The sequence below is a fragment of the Epinephelus lanceolatus genome, chromosome 7 (assembly GCF_041903045.1).
Source record: "Epinephelus lanceolatus isolate andai-2023 chromosome 7, ASM4190304v1, whole genome shotgun sequence".
In the NCBI taxonomy this organism is placed as follows: domain Eukaryota; kingdom Metazoa; phylum Chordata; class Actinopteri; order Perciformes; family Serranidae; genus Epinephelus; species Epinephelus lanceolatus.
In genome coordinates this window covers 42,219,061-42,234,777 of record NC_135740.1, presented here as the reverse complement: position 1 = coordinate 42,234,777, position 15,717 = coordinate 42,219,061, and the positions used below count along the sequence as shown (strand labels likewise).

The 15,717-nt window shown below is 39.2% G+C and overlaps 1 long non-coding RNA gene across 1 annotated transcript; it reads right to left on the bottom strand.

Moving 5' to 3' along the window:
- Positions 1 to 12,849: 12,849 nt before the first annotated feature.
- On the bottom strand, positions 12,850 to 14,252 carry LOC144463900 (uncharacterized). Its single transcript, XR_013491890.1, has 3 exons — positions 14,155 to 14,252; positions 13,550 to 13,588; positions 12,850 to 12,926 (listed from the first exon to the last, which is right to left on the bottom strand). It is a non-coding gene; the product is annotated as an uncharacterized LOC144463900 (long non-coding RNA).
- Between the last annotated feature and the right edge of the window lie 1,465 nt (positions 14,253 to 15,717).

The following is a 15,717-nucleotide window of genomic DNA, read 5'->3' as shown; positions in this document are numbered from 1 at the left end:
TTTAATGCCTTTTGTCCAATTTGCTTAAATGACGGTTTAAATAAAAATACAGACATTTTTAGGAAAAGTCAGGAACCAGCAGCACTGTAACTTTTAATTCAATAAAGTTCTATGACAGGGCTATTCAATTTCAATTTCAGATGGGCTGGATTTTAAAACCAGATAGGCTAATGGCCTACATATATATAGCCTATATATAAGCCTATACACACACGCGCATTCAGAAACAGAATAAAAAAGAGCTATCACTGCACAGAAGCATAATAAGTAACATTAACAGTATGTAATAACACACTCTATCTCTCTACCAGCATCTCCCTCTCTCCCTCTGCTCCACACATGCACACACCTCACCTCCTGATGCTTTCCTTATAGGTCAGTTACACAGGATATAGTTTTATACAGTCCGTGGCAGCAACAGTCATATTTACAACAACAAAGTCACGATATAAACTCAATAATGTCTCAGTGGAAACAAATCTAACATGTCAATAAAATAAATATTCCTCCTGACATCACAATACTGAGTGAAGAAAGTCACGTTATGTCAACATGAAGAAGACAGACATCAGTATCAGTCATTCATCCTGCTCTCTGTCCCCCCTCTACTGAGGACACTCTCTGTCTGCAGGTCGCTGCCTCAGGTGCATCTTCAGATAAAGTGTTAGCCTACATTTAGTTTGTCTATAACACTTTGCTGTTAGCCTCGCGAGCGCGATGTGCTTGTGTCGACCGCGATCATGAATCATAATAGCGGTGAATGAGAGAGTGCGGACAGAGCGGACTGAAATATGGCTTTCTACATGCTGATCACATGTATTGATAAAGTATTGGCTTTTTATTGGCAGAGGTCTTATTGCTCTTACTCACAGTAACAAGCGCAGCTGTTGTCAACTAGAGTGATCTTGAAGTTATATTCCCTTCATCTGCACCGCGGCCTCTCTGCTGATGTCTGACTTAACTGTGTGTGTGTGTGTGTGTGTGTGTGTGTGTGTGTGTGTGTGTGTGTGTGTGCACGATGTAAGGAGGAGGTCAGCCCTGACGTGCAGACAGGCAGCAGGAGAGAGGCTGCTTCATGATGATACATGAAACCAAACTTTAAAAAGTAACGATAAGAGCCGATGACGTCGGAGCTTATTATTATTATGGTCTTGATTAAATTTGCCTCGGGCCGTTTAATAGCTACCGGGTCTCGGTACCGATCCCTCAGCATCAGCCGGCTTCTCTTTTATTGATTCCTCCAGTTATCACCACTTAGCTTAGTATGAAATGAATGAATTCTCTCCCGGACTTTAACTTTTGACAGAGACAATGATAGTTGCCTAGCAACCAAGATGCATCTGCCGCGGCGCGATAAATTTATCAGTTTATCGTCGTGCAATCATTATGACCGCCTGTGGCCGAAATAGGTAGCCTAGAAATCATCACATTTTAATGCCTTTTGTCAAATTTGCTTAAATGACGTTTTAAATAGGCCTAAATAGGATAGGCTAAAGATGTTTTTAGGGAAAGTCAGGAACCAGCAGCACTGTAACTTTTAATTCAATAAAGCTCTTTGACATAGAAATTTGAAAACGGTCAAAATGCCCGTCATGGCCGTGCCACACAGCGTTCCGCCGGTGCTTAGCAACGGTTGCTAAACTGCAGTCGCTCTGGGGGAGGGGCTAGCGTATGGGTTATTCGATGACGTCATTTGTGACATCACGATACACATTTTGCGAGTTTGTAAGTAAGAGTCGATTTGAACTCAGACTACAGTTGCAGACTGCACCTTGACTCTTTTAAATTGAGACATTTGGAAGAAGAACTCAGCATGACACCATCAAGAGAGTCATCTCAGTTGGGAGTGGACCATGTTATTCCATTTGCGAAGAGATTTTTCCAGGAGCTGTCAGAAGTGCAGCGCCAAAAGCTGAGGGATGGGAAACCTGATGAGACCACCAGAGATATATTGGCGGTGCTGCTCATGGACCTGGTGGTGTACCTGAAGGACTCCCTGACTGACTCCCTGACAAATGTGGACAAAAATCAAATGGTCACTGAAGAGAGCGTTGCGTCCACACTGGGCAATGTAGTCCCTGAGGCTTTTGCTCAGGCTCTGGGCGTCAACGATCAGGAATCAGGTGACAGCTCTGAGACTCTAACCAAGATGATGTCTGAGGAGATTTCCAAGAGCATCAGCTCCTCCACCTGCACCAGCGGGGACACTCCGAGACTGACTGACATGGTGGAACATGCTTGCAGCATGATAACATCATTCATGGGCAACGTCAGTTTATGTTGCAGAACAAAACGTGTAGATCTGAAGGCTGATGACGATGATGACAGCTTCCACTTAACATCTACACCGATAGAGAGCCCGGTGAAAACATCATTCATGGGCAACGTCAGTTTATGTTGCAGAACAAAACGTGTAGATCTGAAGGCTGATGACGATGATGACAGCTTCGACTTAACATCTACACCGATAGAGAGCCCGGTGAAAACATCATTCATGGGCAACGTCAGTTTATGTTGCAGAACAAGACGTGTAGATCTGAAGGCTGATGACGATGACAGCTTCGACTTAACATCTACACCGATAGAGAGCCCGGTGAAAAAATCATTCATGGGCAACGTCAGTTTATGTTGCAGAACAAGACGTGTAGATCTGAAGGCTGATGACTATGACAGCTTCCACTTAACATCTACACCAATAAAGAGCTCCAAGCTGTCTTGGCTCTCTCCTGTGCAGATCTCAGTGGGATCAGAGGACAGAGCCACACCAGCACCAGCACTAGAACCACCAGCAGCAGCAGCAGCAGCAGCAGCAGCAGCACTGGAACCACCACCAGCAGCAGCAGCACTAGAACCAGCAGCAGCAGCAGCAGCAGCAGCACTAGAACCAGCAGCAGCAGCAGCAGCACTAGAACCAGCACTAGAACCAGCACTAGAACCAGCACTAGAACCAGCACTCAGTGTACCTGAGGCAGGTGCTGAACCTGTGCTGCATGTAAGACCAGACAGGGATTTGAACACAGAGAAAAACAAAATCTGTGTCCAAATTCTTGTTGAAAAGCTGGTTACGCGGGTCTACAAAAAAGCGAAGGTCAACATTCACTTGAAAGACCCCCATATCATCATCAACCACCTGTTTGAAAAGATATGGGCCGAAGTCCAGGGGGATGATTGTGATATCACCCCGGAAACATTTAAAAGTCTGGACAAGACCATTTTCAAGGACCTCTGTAGATTCTGGGGCTGTGCAGAGCTCGTTCTGGTTTCATTATGTCAAGAACAACCAGAAATGGATTATGCAGTCTGCACCTTTGCACGTCACCTTAAGACACCGCAGAGAAACATCATCTGCAGGTTCTTTTCCAGTCTGGGCAGCGTAATCTCCAAGTCCTTCAGGAGGGTCAGTCCCATTTAGGTGACGTATAATGGACTCTGTGCATCAGCTCCACTACTTCCTGAAAGGAAGTAGGCTTGAGTATTTCCTGTCCTATACTATTGGATTAAGTGGTTAATCAGGTGTGCGGCACACCCAGAGCACACACCTGATTAATCACTTAATCCAATAGTATAGGACAGGAAATACTCAATGCTGCACAGAGCCCATAGGATTCATGTTGGAGGAAAAAACTGGCGTGAGGCTTTTTTTCTTCCAACATGAATTCAATAGAGAGCTCATGTCCTGCCTCCCATCCCATCCAGGTGACCTCCAGGTTACCTTTTGGACACATGTGAGACAGGACTTGAGCTCTCAGGACCACCTTGGGAGTCAGCAGCGCAACCTCACAGGTGAGGGATCGCTTTCCGGTCCTGAGCCTTTGTGAGTTTGTGTGTTGTCTTCCTGGGTGACGGGTTTTCTCCGGGTGCTCCGGTTCTCCCGTTTTTTTTTTTTTTTTTCCAAGCCATGCAGCAAAAGCTAATTGGTTTATTGTTTTTCAATTGGAATACATCAAGTACATCAATTAAAAAAAACAAAATTGGATCTCATCTCTCTTGTCATTATCTGTCATAGTTGTAAATATTCAAGTCAGACTAACCTGTTGATTCAGTTTCACCCAGGTTAAAGGTTTTGTGTAGAAAATACACAGAAAATGTTTCTTTTTCATGTGAAAAGCAGTTTCTTTAGCATAAAAGTTTGCTTTTGATACTTAAACTATGTTTTTCTGATAATACTCTTTATAGCAAGGTTCTGTTGAAAAGAAAATCATAGACTATATACAAGATTTCAAAATATGAAATCAATTAATTTGTCTCATAATGTGTCAGTGATCAGTATTAGTCTGTCTGACTGCTGAGCGGATGTTGTCACGTTTTCCACTACTAAGTCATCCTGTTCTTCACACACGATCTTTGTTTGTCCACCACAAAAGGAACTTTCTGGCACCAACAGCACATGACAGCCACTGTCGGTCTGAACCTAAAGCAAGCAAGTTAGACGGTTTGCCTTCAATTAAAAGCGTAGAAATGGTCATTTAAAATGTGACTGATTTGATTCATCAGCTCGAGACCATTCTTTAAAAATTTATATTTATTTATTGATGTTTTTCCCCAAACACAGAGCAGTCTGCAAAAGAAAACACAGACTTGAAAATTAAAAGAAGTAATAATTCCACAAGATAAGGGCCCTCACCACCAGACCAGGGAGCATATTAACAGCAATGACATCACATATTAAAAAAATTCAGTTATACATGTCTGCACACATGTGCATGTGCACATATGAAACATATCTAAGCCACAACAGACTGTGAAGTATTTCCCGTGTAGCTCCTTATTCTGATGCTGTATATGAGGAAATGTCTTTCAGCCACATAATAATAATAATAATAATAATACATTTTATTTATAATGCACCTTACATTCCAGGGAATCTCAAAGTGCTATAAAACAAATGATAAAAACAACAGTGTGGACACATAATGACTGCAAGGTTATGTATCTTGGAAATATAAACGATAATGTCATAGATTATGGTAGATATGTGGCCAAGATATAATCCATTACATGCAAGAAGGCAATAACAAGGAACTAGTACAAGACTGAACCTGTTACAAGAAATCAACGGTTGGATACTAGAGATTTATACTATGGGAAAGCATAGTAGAGCAGTAGTAGTATCTCTTTCAAATAAATTCGTATATATCTCTTTTATCTCTCTTCTTCATGCATTTAGCTTTTTATCTATTTATCTTTACTGTACAGTATGAACTCTCTTTTTATCTTAAATCACTGAACATGAACTATTCAATGACAAAGTTGCATATACAGCTGCACAAAACTTTGTAACAGCCAACACACAATTATGTGTGTATATATGAATTTTAAATTATTTTTAAACCCATCACAGCTTAGTGTGCACAAATCATGAAATGAATAACTTTAAATCATGTTTTTTTACCCAAGAAAATGCACATGCACAATGTCAACTTTCTCATTCACATCAGTTCTGGTCTCCATAAATCTGTTGTGTTTGCATGGGCATTCAAACATGATTTTTTTGAATAACAATCTTCCACAGTTGCAATAACGGCAATATTTTTGTTTTTACCTTCACATTAAATGTTATGGAAGACTTTGCACCTACCTCCAAAATGTTTGCTTTTGAGTCTGTCACGATCAAGACAGTGTCAAATTTCATTTATGTTTTCAACATTTCTAATGTACTGCGGTCTCTAAGCACTTGATGGCACTGTTGCATTGTTTGTATGTCAATTTCAGCAATAAAGTTAAGGAGGAAAAATTGAGTCTCGTTTATTGAACTTTGTGGACAGTTTGTGTGTAACTTAATGTCTCAATATAATCACATAGCAATAGGCCACAAGGGTGCAGATTGCTTACTTAAGTGCAATCAATAGGCTAGTCACAGAATTTTCAATTTTCCAGCTGTTTGATTTGCCACAAAGAACTTAACACGTGAAATGCAAAATAACAAAAAACAAAAAAGTATTTCTGGCCAAATTGTATGTGTGTTGAATCTAAAGTACGTATTCATTTTGAGATGTGCTGGTTAATATGTTTTTATATTTTTTAAAAAAAAATCACTTAATAATTTAGCCTAGGTATACCCATGCTGCCTTGCACGAATTTATTCGCTGTGCAAGTCGAATTTCAATCTAAATTGAGATGAGGTCTGGTGTTAGACAGGCTATTAATAATTATGACAGTAAACAAATTTATTAAGAACAACCTTAACAGTAAACAATAATAACAGTAAACAATATCAATAATAACAGTAAACACTTAATCAATAACAACAATTAATGCAATGTCACCAGGCGACGCACACATTCCTTGCAGAATATCTTATGATGCGAATGGGCTAATTCTACTGTTTACATCCAGACAGAGGACACTATTATTGTCACTGTGATCATTTTTCTGGAGCTGGAAAATCCTTTCTCGGGGTATTCTAAACTGCTGTTCTGTGTCTTTGAATATGATATGCTCTCAAACTCATGAATCTGTTATTCAAATCTTCCATGACCCTTTCATTATTTTTTAACTCAGTGCAATTTGCTGTCTAAATGCCAGGGTACCGCTGCTTAATAGCAAATCATTTCAATACAAGTGTGTGATAGTATGAGTTCACGTCCATTCATGTGTGTGTGTGAAGGAGTATCTGACAGTACTTTGTTCCCAGCAGCAGTCTGAAGCAGGTTCTAATTGCAATTTCAATCAGTCATGGAAACTAGGCTCGTGTATGTGAGGTGTGTGTGTGTGTGTGTGTGTGTGTGTGTGTGATTCCAGTAGTCCTTCTCTTTTTCCCTCTCTGTCTATCTGTGCTCATTCATTATTAATCTGTCAGCAGTGTCCTGCCCGCCTCCCTGCTCATTTATTATGGCTGTGCAGTAGAAAAACACTGGTAGGGGCATCCTGTGCTATGTGCAGGTCTCAGGTGATGTAACATGCCCTCTGGCAGCCATCTTGGAAATCCACAGCTCTTGATAACGTCACCTGTGAACAGCTGGTTCTTTCTTCTAACCTGACAGTCTCAGCATGAAATCACCATTCATACAGTATATCAGGACTGGAGGAGAAAATAATAACTAATAACTAATAATAACTGTCAGCCAATCCAATATCTGGGATTAAGCAGTCCCGAACTGTGGGGACTGCTTAATCCCAGATATCATTGAATCACTGAATTGTTCATATGAGGCATGCATTGGCAGCCTCATGATGAGGGCGCAGGTGTTGGCCTCTGGAAACTTCCTCTTCCTCTGGCTGTTCAGGGGCTCGTGCAAAAAAGCCAGTGACGGCACCACACTAAAGCCCAGAGGTGGGATTCTGTCCGCCCCAGTGGCGAACATGAGGACGTCCTCTAGTGTAATGTGGACTGGCTCAAGTCCATCCTGGATCAACACTGCATCTCCACCTGCAATGTAAAAGATGTGATACATGTAAAAGAAGTGATTCTGGTTAAATGTTGTTTTACAATTCACAAAGCATAAACAAAATTATCTCCAAATAAATCTGTAAGTGTAAATATCAAAACTACCCCTTCAATCTAATGAAGGCAAAATGATTATGATTGCGTTTTGGCAATGGACCTATGTTGGATGCTGTGAAACCATGTTCTCGAAAATGGACCATTTCATTGTAAATATATACAGGGTTACCACCTTTCAAGGACTTTCCAGGTCCAGTTCCCTCCAATTTAAGGAGCATATGGTGATCCAGTGCAGCATGTTTAACTCTAGGCTGCAAGTCAGAGGGTCCGTAGAGCACTATGGATGAAACCTGCAGCTTTACACAGGTCACCTCCCAGTATCATAGCGTTTGAAGGTGTGGCTATGCTAAATGTCAATTTAAATGCTATCACTGAACATTTAGGTATGAAGGGAGTCACAAGACCTGTTCACTCCTTAAACGCCATTTCCAGTCCTAATCAATGTACTCCCATTAAGCTGGCCTGCTCTCCCTGCCTTTCCTCCCACCAGAAGCTGCCTCCATCAGCTCTTGTTAACATTTCTATGTTTTTCACATTCTGTGTTATAAACAGTTTTCTTGTCTGTATACAACATCTATTGCATGTCTGCCCGTCCTGGGTGAGGGATCCCTCCTGTGTTGCTCACCCTGAGGTTTCTCCAATTTTTCCCTGTTAAAAGGGTTTTCTATGGAATTTTTCCTCAGTGGATGTGAGGGTGTAAGGGCAGAGGATGTTGTTATGATGCCATGTAAAGCCCTTTGAGACAAACTGTTTGTAAAAACGGGCTATACAAATAAAATTGCCTTGCCTTGCCTTGCCAATGTTTGTCTCTGAAATCACGTCACCTAACGAGTCACGTGACGCCTCTGGCTGAGAGTAATTAGAGTAACATCTATGGTAACGGAGTACAGTGCTCGCTGACCCAGAAATGAACAATGCTGACGTCACGGTAAGTCCTATTTTGGTTAAAATTATCTTTTTAAAACAATTTTAAAAAAATTATTGGACAAAAAAAATGATGGAACTTGCATCCACAGAACAATTTTAAAATATGTCTGTGCCGATACGTTCACATTGACAAAATGCTAGATTCTTGAACAAAGTGAATATAAACGTCCACACGCTGCAGTTGGGTCTATGGATGGTATGAGATGAACTGATCATATGTGACAAGCATTGATTAGGACTGGAAATGGCCTTTCATGTGTGGTAATGCTTGTGGACTCCGTCAGATTAATGAATGAATGACCCTACAAGAAAAGGGTCGGACTATAACGTGAAACTGATCTTGTTATGAAGTGAAACTGATTTTTTTTCTGGTCTGGCAGGAATACTCTTCAATATGTAAAAAATATTCACAAAACCTCTTGGGCAAGGTATGAATTCAAGCACTTTGAATGACCAATGTCTTTTAAAGCCTATTTTCAAAAACTTTCAAGGGCCTGTTATTTTTTCTTAATTAAAAAACTTACAAGGATTTCAAGGCCCCATGGGAACCCTGTGTATAATGTCAACATATGACAGCTCACATATTTTTGTGCGAGAGAGAAATGCAATTTGTGTAGACACTGCAACACCATTCATACTTTGGTTTTCTCTGTAAAAGATGCATTGTGTTCAACATTCCCCGATTTCCTTCTAGTTATCAAAATGTGCATACCCTCTACGTCAATGAGCCAGTCCCTCCAATGGCCAACTGCTCTCTCCTCCTCCAAACGCAGAGAGCTCCCTGCCACACTGAATGTGACTTGAAATAGTTTTGTCACTTGCTCCGCTGTCAGCGGACCAGGGGGGCCTCCAAAAAACAGCAGCCGTAAGGCAGGCTTTTCCCTGAGTGCCTGCAGCACTCCCAGAGCTTCCATGCCCTCCTGAAGCCTAAGACATAACATAGATTACACAGATTACTACCTGCCAATATAAATGTAGTACCCGTTTTAGTTGTAAAAAAAGAATCTTAAATATATCAAAGCTGTTGATAAAATTATATTTCTATAACTAATTACATGAAAAGATCAAAAACAAAAATCAGGGCTTACTTGAAATATAATCGGGTAATTCAGGGAACCTTGGCTTAATGGTTTTGGATGCATTACTCTTTTTATTATGGCGTGTGTGTGTGTGTGTGTGTGTTTGTGTGTGAGAGTGTAAGGTCAGGGGTAGTGAAGAAATCTGTTAAATGATCTGATACATATACTGTGTATGCTGATTTAGACTAATCAGTGGCCCATATATATTATGGGGCTTGTAATAGTTCCACCAGAAACATGCGTAACCTGCTTTCTCACTGCATTTTTACACACAGAACCAAAACAGATATCACCAGACTTCTCCTTTAATCTTTCCAATATACGACAGACACAATCAAATCACTGACTGTTTTAAAGGTGCGTCCAGTCGACCTTCCAAGTAATAACTCAAAGCTGAAGAGATAATGTCGTCCCTGTCACTGAGGGTCCGGATTATTGATAGGGACCCCCAGTGACAGGCTGGACGCTGCCTCCAACGCAGCTTCTTGGACTTCTCCTGTTGTTGCCGCTTGTTTTATCTGCAATGAGCCTAAAATTAGTTTTGGTACAGATAAATAATGTCACAGTTCCATATTCAGTTAATTACTTCAATAGGCACAAAATATACAGTAGTAGGCATCTATTATGTGCTGTAGACATGTATGAATATAGTTGTAAATTGAGAAATGGGTGGAGCTGAGTATATTTTCAAAATTTTCTATGACTATTATTTCCATTAATAATTTCTATGATTGACAATAAAATTGAATTCAAATATCAGTAATGTTTTTTTTTTATGTTTTTCTTTATTTTTTCCACATCTACTAAGCTTTCTCTGCCCATTTACAGGTCCTTTATTTTTCACTGTAGAAAACCTCAAATCCAATGATGGTGTAAACTAATGCTCTCCTAATGGTACTGTATTAGGAAACCCTGCCATGTGTGGTCAGCATGTGTCCATTTAATACAAACCAGAGGATCGGTAACCTTTGTAATGACAACTGTCTGGGAGTGTATCAAATTTAGTTGGAGTGAGAATGTAAGCGTAATGAGTTATAGAAAATAATATTTGCTAAAATATAATTTTAAGTACCAATCTATGTTTAAATGTAATTAATTACAATCACATGAGCCTAAAGTTATTTTTACATTACGTCCCTTCTTGTAAAATGTCCTTTTGTTGAAATATAAAAGTGGTATAAATATAAAGTGGTATATGGTAATCAAAATTTTGAATATTGCTTCCAGTAATTTAAAACTTGCCTTCTGGAACTGGTTCCTTAAGTCCTCATCCTCCACCTCCATCAAATCAACAGGGGGAGTCGTTTCCCCTGTCAGCCGGCAGAGCAGTCGCTTTGAAAGCACGTGTGGCCCCCCTCCTCCATGAACTACACTCACAGAAATGATGTTTCCTTGTAGGTGCCACTACTAAGTCCTGAAAGTATAAAAGACAATTGAAATTTTGCGGTAGAAAAGGTTAGGCAGCAAAACCACACAACTGTAGACAGAATGTACTGATAACTGCAGGTGTACACTAGTATTACTTGTCTCTGATATTATCACCATTTTGTCGTTTGTAAACATTTGTGTCAGTATGATTTGAAATGATGATGACTGAAATAAAACATAAGGCATTCATGTGTTCTTATGCTTTATAATGTCAGCCCTCACGACATTAATTCTGTTTGCTGGAAGTGGCAGTGTTTTAATGTCGAGGTTTCCCACCAGTGTGCATAGAACCTCCCTCAACTCTTGGGACACTTGAGGGGACACTGGAGGGGACACTGGAGGGGAACTTCTAGAAGAGGCAGAAGGGAAAGAGGCCAAATCCTGCAAACAAATAGAGTTAACAAATAATATTATCTATTGTTATGTTCGGTGCACAGTACACACAGTAGGGGTGTTGAAAATAATCATGTAATTGATGCAGTGGCAGACCATAACCAATTATAACAATGATGTAATTCGTCACATACGTGATGGCAAAAGCCTAAATGTTTTGTTGCCATACTCAGGAAGTTCTGTGATTTGTTGCACTGCATGTCATTAATACTGTAAATTGTTAAAGGGTGTCAGCAAATAAATGACATGAATAAAGTACAAATATAAATTCATTAAGATTAACTACGCTTCACTGATGATTACAAATTTAATTTCCTAAACTTACCTGTTTCCCCCCCATAACGTTTTCCAAGTGCAGAAGACTTTATGTGTTTGTGTTAATTTTTTAATGTCATTAATACTGTAGCTTTGTTAAATAAAAAAGGGAGATTATCATACTGTCTTTATTCGTTCATGAAAACAAAGCCATTTGAAGTCGAAATGCTTGAGGTTGGCTATGGAGAGTGAATTGGCTTTGTACAGGTGTGTCAGCAAATAAATGACATGAATAAAGTACATGTCTGTGTCCGTTTCAATTTCACACTATGAAATACAAAAACAATTTTAATACAACAGAAAAACATTAATATTGCAACAACTGAGATTTTTTTTCTAGAAAAAAGGATTACTCACCAACGGACGAACATATAAAGCTGAGCGTCCCAACACTCCGCTTGAACGGATCTCTTTTGGCGTGCTTTCAGTCAGGGGGACCACCACCTTGTGCCTGTTGACTTTGCAGAACTCAAAGTTGTTGTTCCGCAGCTCAGGGTAGATGGCCCTTATAAACTGCCGAAAGCCACCTGCATCAAGGTTCCTATTAACCTTGAAAACTTTCACCTCATCGGCTAAAAAAACAACAACAAAACATCAATAAAAAAATAGAAAAAAGAAAACTTTGAACTGTTGAGAATTAATATAAGTACAGTATATCAAACTTTACATTTTGTGGTAAAATGTTATTTTCCAAATATGCCGGATTCATGGGTCGCATGACCATTGCATTACACTCACTCTACTCACTCTCAATTTACTCAAGGGTGTAAATTTAATTTCTTTTTTTTTTTTTAAAGATATTTTTTGGGCATTTTTAAGCCTTTAATTGATAGGACAGACAAGTGTGAAAGGGGGAGAGAGAGAGGGAGTGACATGGAGCAAAGGGCCACAGGCTGGATTCGAACCTGGGCCGCTGCGGCAACAGCCTTGTACATGGGGCACCTGCTCTACCACCAAGCCACCGATGCCACAAATTTAATTTTGATTTTATATAAATATTTCCTTGTGGGTACCAACAAAGTCACACCCTGGATGCCGAAGATTAGATTAGTGCTGTACATGTTATTCATTTCAAAATGTAATCATTCCACAACAGTTTGAAAGGGTTTACTGTTTCTGATTGAATTTTAATCCAACAATTTTATGTTTTATGTATCCAGGTAATTAAAAAAAAACAAAGAAAAGTGGCTATTACAGGCCATGGAAAACACAAATTACATGATCACATAATATTTAAAAATTAAACAGAGATTGGTGTTTTACCTTGGCGGCAGTTGAACAGTTTTTGATGGGTTCGCATGAGGCAAATCCTCATTGACCAGCTGTTATGTTCCGGGTTACTATAAGGAAAAAAGCAACACAAGATCACACAAGCAAGGACACATTACTACTTTGTGATATAGACCCCATTTTTGAGATTCTTTTACAAAAACAACATAAAATTAAACAGTGGCATTATTTTTGGTGTGTCACGCTTTATCAATCAAAATCAACATTTCCATAAATTCATGTGGGGCCAAACTAAAATACAATTTTTCATTTCATAAATTACAAATTTTCAAATATTACAAGGCTTCCTTAGAGATAATTACATCATTGGTTATGAAGTCATTGTGTTTGTCACCAAATTGCCACCTTTTTTGGCTTTACAGTTCACACATTAATGCACCATCTTGTGGTCAAATGAAAATACATCCAGCCAAAAAAGGACAACACCTTCTGTTAAGACCTTAAATTGACAGCCCACAGCAGGGTGGCTGGTGTTTTGCTTCTGGGAGAAGATAGATAACCACACAAAGTAGTGAATGAAAACTGTGTATAGAGTTATACTTTTTCTATGTCACCTATATTTTCTTTGTGTATGTGCAGACTTGTTAATATAACTACATATAATATAATATACTTGCAAGGATGTTTTAATTTGTAGATATGTTACGAGAAACAATAGGGAATTTTTACTTACGTATGGTCGCTGGAGTGTGTCACCCTTGTGGCGCTGCTACTGTGTAAAAAAAAAAAATGAACACATGATTGTGTCATGTTAGATAGCCAACTATGTTGAAACTTTCTATGTAACAATACAGGATTCAAGCAAAATAAATTTTCTTCCTCCAAATTAAAGGACAAGCAAACTTTGTGGTAAAAATGCAGTATATTCTGTCTGCATATAATAACACTCCAATAATATTAGAGTCAAAAAACTTTGTTCTTATGTCACTGTTCTCATTTTGAAATCAATGTCATTCTTGCTTTTTCAAAAGTAAAGCATCAAAACATGTATTGCACAATCATGTAATAACTTCATTAATACCGGTAGGTAATAAAATTTGCACTGCATCAGAGTGGAATTGTGAAAAAAAAACCCCATCAGTTCACAAAGACATTGAAATGAAGGCTGCAACAAAGGGTGGTTTGTATTGCTTATGTGTATTTTAATAAACACTGTTTGAAGAGATGAAGCAACTACACCAAGGGATCTTGTATGAGGTCTTAAACTTGGGCTCACACAGCAAACCTACACCTTCCCTGCCACAGTGGTCTAAAAAGGGTTATATGATAGTGGCTTACCCGATGTTGCACTGTTGTAAGTGCCTTTCAAGTTGACACAGCGGGATCTTGCTATTGCATCTTTGGCAATCTTCTGTAATCTCCTCCACATTTTCTTCCTATAATGTAATTTACAGAGATGGGTTAGGGTTAGGGCACATGAAAATAATACAAATTAACAAATAATTTACTATATATCTTGCCTGTTGCACTCCCATATTGAGGGGGAGGTCATTCTGCAGAGGGACGATGTAGGCGACAGCCTTCTTCAGTGTGCTGCGATTTTTAATATACTCTGCAGTATAACCACCTGGTGGCATTACTACGTCGATTAATTGTCTGCTCCTGCAGCAACGCATAATTTTAAATCCCCTGCAGTTCTTTAATGGGGGGAAAGTGTTCTCCAGTGTTTTGAAAAACTGCTGTGCTGTGCCTTTGACATCGCAAAACAAGACCTTCGTCGCACCAAGTCCACTGGCCTGGAGACACATATTTTCCTCCAGGTCAGGGATTTCATGGGTAGCTACCCGAGAGCAGCAGAAAAATTTGTGCTGCCAGGGCTGTGTTAATTTGTTTGGGCACCTTCTTGAACCCTAGTAGTGCTGAAATAGCCTGGTCAAATTTGCCCTGACCAGGTCTGGTCGGGTCATTTGTAAGTTGCCCAAGGTGGGGGGTATGACTTGCTCCATTGTTGCTGTTGCTGCAGCTGTAGCAGGCCCGGCAGTGACAGTCTGTCCGGAATTCGCACTATTGCGGATCAGCTGGCTCAATTCGGATATGATGTCCCTTGCCCTCTATCATTGTAGGAAAAAAAAACAAATAAATATTTCTTTGGATAAGAGTTCCTGCAATATGAGAAATAAAAACCTTGCTTCTGTGACCTCATACACCGACTTAACATTCTGCTTTTCACAGGCCAGCAACCCAAAAGAATCCAGATGCATATTTACAGATATTATATTTTGTGCAGAGTTTAATGTTTATTTTATATAAGCTTTTAAATAGCTCTCATTTACTGTTGTATCACTTTATATTTAATTTTAGATTTTAGATTAACTTTGAGCCCATATGCTCAAAAAATACATTAAAAACAGCATTTTAACGTTGTATTTTCTGGCAAAGGGTCAACTAGGCTACATATTACCCATATGAATTTTTTTAAGGACAGATGCTTTTCTTTTTTACATTGCTTCAACATTTCCTCAATTACTCCAATGTGACTACAATAAAAGGACACAAACTAAAAGTTTAAAGCTTCGAATCACGCTGCAAAATAAAGTACTTTTTTTTTCTTAATCGATTACAAAGGCTTAAAGGAAAATCTACCGTTTAAATTCAAATATGAGCGGGAAGGAAAAGCGCGGCACTATCAATGTAGAACACAGCTCATATAACATAGATAAATGCTCAAAAATAAACGTCTACAGTAAAAAATACATAGTTTATAATTAGAGTGTTTAGTTACTTAATGCAAAGCCATAATTTACTTGTAGGCCTATATCCTTGTCTTTATAGCCATTTCAGTTATTCAGTGAATGTGTCACTTCAGACATAACGTAAATGTAATGAAGATGAACATCAACT